Raw genomic sequence first — 6,000 nt, 5'->3', positions numbered from 1 at the left:
TTTTCGCTTGGCAACACGGACTTTCAACTCCCTCCAAAGGTTTTCTATAGGGTTGAGATCTGGAGACTGGCTAGGCCACTCCAGGACCTTGAAATGCTTCTTACGAAGCCACTCCTTCGTTGCCCTGGCGGTGTGCTTTGGATCATTGTCATGTTGAAAGACCCAGCCACGTTTCATCTTCAATGCCCTTGCTGATGGAAGGAGGTTTGCACTCAAAATCTCACGATACATGGCCCCATTCATTCTTTCATGTACCCGGATCAGTCGTCCTGGCCCCTTTGCAGAGAAACAGCCCCAAAGCATGATGTTTCCACCACCATGCTTTACAGTAGGTATGGTGTTTGATGGATGCAACTCAGTATTCTTTTTCCTCCAAACACGACAAGTTGTGTTTCTACCAAACAGTTCCAGTTTGGTTTCATCAGACCATAGGACATTCTCCCAAAACTCCTCTGGATCATCCAAATGCTCTCTAGCAAACTTCAGACGGGCCCGGACATGTACAGGCTTAAGCAGTGGGACACGTCTGGCACTGCAGGATCTGAGTCCATGGTGGCGTAGTGTGTTACTTATGGTAGGCCTTGTTACATTGGTCCCAGCTCTCTGCAGTTCATTCACTAGGTCCCCCCCGCGTGGTTCTGGGATTTTTGCTCACCGTTCTTGTGATCATTCTGACCCCACGGGGTGGGATTTTGCGTGGAGCACCAGATCGAGGGAGATTATCAGTGGTCTTGTATGTCTTCCATTTTCTAATTATTGCTCCCACAGTTGATTTCTTCACTCCAAGCTGGTTGGCTATTGCAGATTCAGTCTTCCCAGCCTGGTGCAGGGCAACAATTTTGTTTCTGGTGTCCTTTGACAGCTCTTTGGTCTTCACCATAGTGGAGTTTGGAGTCAGACTGTTTGAGGGTGTGCACAGGTGTCTTTTTATACTGATAACAAGTTTAAACAGGTGCCATTACTACAGGTAATGAGTGGAGGAAAGAGGGGACTCTTAAAGAAGAAGTTACAGGTCTGTGAGAGCCAGAAATCTTGATTGCTTGTTTCTGACCAAATACTTATTTTCCACCATAATATGCAAATAAAATGAAAAAAAAACAGACAATGTGATTTTCTGGATTTTTTTTTCTCAGTTTGTCTCCCATAGTTGAGGTCTACCTATGATGTAAATTACAGACGCCTCTCATCTTTTTAAGTGGTGGAACTTGCACTATTGCTGACTGACTAAATACTTTTTTTCCCCACTGTATATGTATGACTCCTCTAAGCAACATCTTGATACAAACGTATTCATGTCTTGTATTTGTGCTATCAAATTCTTATTTTGTTTTCCATTTGACTATATATTCTGTTCAATCATTCTGTGCCTTGATTCCTTTAATGTTGTGGCCTGACTTTAGCTATCAGGATAGAACCATGAACTGAGGTTGCCCATTATGTGCATAATATTATGCTGATTTACATCAATGAGAGACTGCATATATCATCTACATTTGCAGTAGTTATAGCAACCAAAAAGAATCATCAGAGCTGCACTCGGGTCCTAGGATCATCTCAGGCGATTGACATTCCTTCTGCTTACACCAAAGTCGGAATGTGAAACCTTGTGGCTGAAATCCATATTATTGTATTGCAGTACTTGAAGGGGGACACAGTAGCTAAAACAAATGTATTGTGTCAAGGGCGATCCTTAGGGCACTACATCCGTATTTTATTTAGAGCGGCCATTGGGGCATTACAGCTGTATTGCGCTGAGGGCAATAATAATAATAATTTCTGTCCCACAAGGGTTGCCGTGACGTGGCGGGATGGCTTGTACATTATTTTGATCAAAATTATGTTTACTAAATACCCTTATTATTATTATTACCTTTATGCATTATTTGCAGTATATTTTTTACTTTTAGTTCAGGATATTTGTGTTTTTTGCTTTCTGTTTTCTCTGGTTAATGGTCATGTGTTAAAATGCACTTACATTGTGCATACACATTAACTTACTTGTCTCAGTTCAGATTTGTTTTTTATTCATTTCATTGTGCATTCAGTGCATATAGGGGTGTGACCGCCCTTTTTCTGAGCTGGGAAAGCCATCCAGTCTGGCCTAAGCTGTTACAAGTGGTTCAGCCGCTCGACCCTTCTTCACATTCACGCCACTTGGCAAGTGATAAGGTTTTAAATACTAGAGTAGGGAAAAAAAACCTGTCCCACAAGGGTTGCCATGACGTGGCGGGATGGCTTGTACATTATTTTGATCAAAATTATGTTTACTAAATACCCTTATTATTATTATTACCTTTATGCATTATTTGCAGTATATTTTTTACTTTTAGTTCAGGATATTTGTGTTTTTTGCTTTCTACCGCTATATTGCGTCAAGGGCGGTCATTAAGGTATTACAGCTGTATTGTGTTGACGGCGGCCATTAGGGCACTACAGCTATATTGTATTGATGGTGGTCAGTGGGCATTACAGCTGTATTGTGTTGAGGGTGGTCATTAGGGCGCTACAGCTGTATTGTATTGACAGCAGTCATTAGGGCACTACAGCTGTATTGTATCGAGGGCAGTCATTAGGGCACGACAGCTTTATTGTTGTTCTGTTATTTGTTTCCTGTCATGGATCACACTCCTTGGATATCTCCAGGCTTTTTATTACATGAGACTTGCGAAGCATTCCTCCATTATAAGATGTCTGCTAACAACAACTAACCAACAAGTTCCTAAACTCTATAGTACACACATCAACGTAGTGAGACCCCTAGAGGCCACATCAACATATAACATATTGCTACATACTTTCTCTTTTAACTGGAAGAACAATAAAATTAATAAAACAATGTATACCATGACCAAGTTAGAGCTATAACATAATAAGTCCAGTTAGATATAATCCTTGAGGTGTGCCGGCTTTCTGATAATTCTGCCAGGTCTAGTAACATAAGATGTGTCACTGCTTTCATCTGGTAGTTCTTCTGATCCTGGTAATATGCCTTCTGATATTATCTGTCTCTGGCCAGAATCCTCACCCTGATGGTCAGCTGTCACTGTTGGTACTTCACTTGTACTTTCTGCCTCGTTGTCTTGGGTGTCAGAATACTGCTCAAAAGGCCATGAATCATCTCTTTCTTGTGATTTCCTCAGATATCTCTGATTTCTCCTTAGTCTTCTTCCTTCCTCTGTTAGAATTTCATAGGACCGAGGTCCTAGTTTCTGGACAACTTTTGCCTTTTGCCAGTGTTTGTCAAACGTGCTGCTTGGCTGCAGCCGAATGTTGTCATTTCTCTGGAGCGCAGGCAGATCCTTTGAAGATTTATTGTAATAGAAAGCTTGCCTATCTTGATTCTTCTGTAATTTAGCTTTGATGTTTCCAGCAACTTTGGCTTTAACAGATGACTAGCAGTTGGTAAGAGTGTCTTTGTACGCCTACTCATGAGCCTCTGTGCCGGACTGCTGCCTAGGCCTTGGGTGGGTGTGTTTCTATGATCCAGTATAGACAGATATACATCAGTACCTGCTTGTTTTGCTTTCTGCATGAGTCTTTTGGCTGTTTTAACTGCTGACTCTGCTTTCCCATTACTCTGAGGATATCTGGGAGAAGATGTCTGATGTTCAAATTCCCATTTCTTGCTGAAGGTTTTGAACTCTTCCAAAGTAAACTGCGCCGCATTATCCGAGAAAACGATATTTGGAATGCCATACCTGGCAAAATGGGCCTTGAGTTTTTTAATCCCTGTTCCCGCCCTTGTGTCCTGCAACAAATCAACCTCCCAGAAGTTAGAGAAATAGTCCACTGTAATCCGGTAGTCTTTGTCATTCCATGTGAACAAGTCCATTCCTATTTTTGACCATGGCCTATGTGGAATTTCATGTGGTTGCAATGTCTCCTTTGGTTGCTTATCACTGCAGGATATACATATTTCACATTGTGCTATATAATTTTTAATGTGGTCATAGTAACATAGTAACATAGTTAGTAAGGCCGAAAAAAGACATTAGTCCATCCAGTTCAGCCTATAAAATTCTGTCAGAATAAATCCCCAGATCTACGTCCTTCCAAAGAACCTAACCATAACTGTAAGATACAATATTGTTACGCTCCAGGCAGACATCCAGGCCTCTCTTGAACCCTTCAACTGAGTTCGCCATCACCACCTCCTCAGGCATGGAATTCCAGATTCTCACTGCCCTAACTGTAAAGAATCCTCTTCTATGTTGGTGGAAAAACCTTTTCTCCTCCAGACGCAGAGAATGCCCCCTTGTAACTGTCACCTTCCTTGGTATAAACAGATCCTCAGAGAGATATTTGTATTGTCCCCTTATATACTTATACATGGTTATTAGATCGCCTCTCAGTCGTCTTTTTTCTAGACTAAATAATCCTAATTTTGCTAATCTCCCTTGGTATTGTAGTTCCCCAATCCCCTTTATTAATTTTGTAGCCCTCCTTTGTACCCGCTCTAGTTCCATTATATCCTTCCTGAGCACCGGTGACCAAAACTGTACACAGTACTCCATGTGCGGTCTAACCAGAGATTTGTACAGAGGCAGTATAATGCTCTCATCATGTGTATCCAGACCTCTTTTAATCCACCCCATGATCCTGTTTGCCTTGGCAATTGGTCATTCATACCTGGCCAATAAACAGATTCTCGCGCTCGATGTAGACATCCTTCCATGCCTAAGTGAGAAGAGTGCAATGTTTTCAGTATGTCTCTTCTGAGAACTTCTGGTATAACCGCCCTGTCTCCTTTAAAGATGATTCCTTGCTGCACTGACAATTCATCTCTTATGTGGAAGAATGGTGAAACTTCCCTTGGAGCATGTTGCTTGTATTTTGTCCAGCCCTGCAAGATGACAGTTTTTAAATTCTGGAGACTTTTATCCTTCTCTGTGAAAGTCTGAATTTGCTTCAACTTTTCTTTTGACACTGCAAGATAGTTACACATATTGATGGTTTCAATGTCTTTCTACTCATCATTTGTGACAGGAAGGTAAGCTCTGCTTAGCGTATCTGCAATCAGTAAGTCTCTTCCTGGACAGTACCCGATGTCAAAATCATATTTCTGAAGTCGTAACAGCATACACTGTAGTCTCTTTGGGGCATTTAGTAGTGGTTTCTTCATAATGCTCTCCAAAGGTTTGTGATCCGACTGTACTCTTACCCGTCGACCATAGGTGTATTGGTGAAACTTCTCCAACCCAAATACAGTGGGGAAAAAAAGTATTTAGCCAGTCAGCAATAGTGCAAGTTCCACCACTTAAAAAGATGAGAGGCGTCTGTAATTTACATCATAGGTAGACCTCAACTATGGGAGACAAACTGAGAAAAAAAAATCCAGAAAATCACATTGTCTGTTTTTTTTTCATTTTATTTGCATATTATGGTGGAAAATAAGTATTTGGTCAGAAACAAAATTTCATCTCAATACTTTGTGATATATCCTTTGTTGGCAATGACAGAGGTCAAACGTTTTCTGTAAGTCTTCACAAGGTTGCCACACACTGTTGTTGGTATGTTGGCCCATTCCTCCATGCAGATCTCCTCTAGAGCAGTGATGTTTTTGGCTTTTCGCTTGGCAACACGGACTTTCAACTCCCTCCAAAGGTTTTCTATAGGGTTGAGATCTGGAGACTGGCTAGGCCACTCCAGGACATTGAAATGCTTCTTACGAAGCCACTCCTTCGTTGCCCTGGTGGTGTGCTTTGGATCATTGTCATGTTGAAAGACCCAGCCACGTTTCATCTTCAATGCCCTTGCTGATGGAAGGAGGTTTGCACTCAAAATCTCACGATACATGGCCCCATTCATTCTTTCATGTACCCGGATCAGTCGTCCTGGCCCCTTTGCAGAGAAACAGCCCCAAAGCATGATGTTTCCACCACCATGCTTTACAGTAGGTATGGTGTTTGATGGATGCAACTCAGTATTCTTTTTCCTCCAAACACGACAAGTTGTGTTTCTACCAAACAGTTCCAGTTTGGTTTCATCAGACCATAGGAC

The sequence above is a fragment of the Dendrobates tinctorius genome, unplaced genomic scaffold (assembly GCF_039654945.1).
Source record: "Dendrobates tinctorius isolate UK_male_01 unplaced genomic scaffold, ASM3965494v1 ptg000069l, whole genome shotgun sequence".
In the NCBI taxonomy this organism is placed as follows: domain Eukaryota; kingdom Metazoa; phylum Chordata; class Amphibia; order Anura; family Dendrobatidae; genus Dendrobates; species Dendrobates tinctorius.
Note: the sequence above shows the minus strand (reverse complement) of the source record.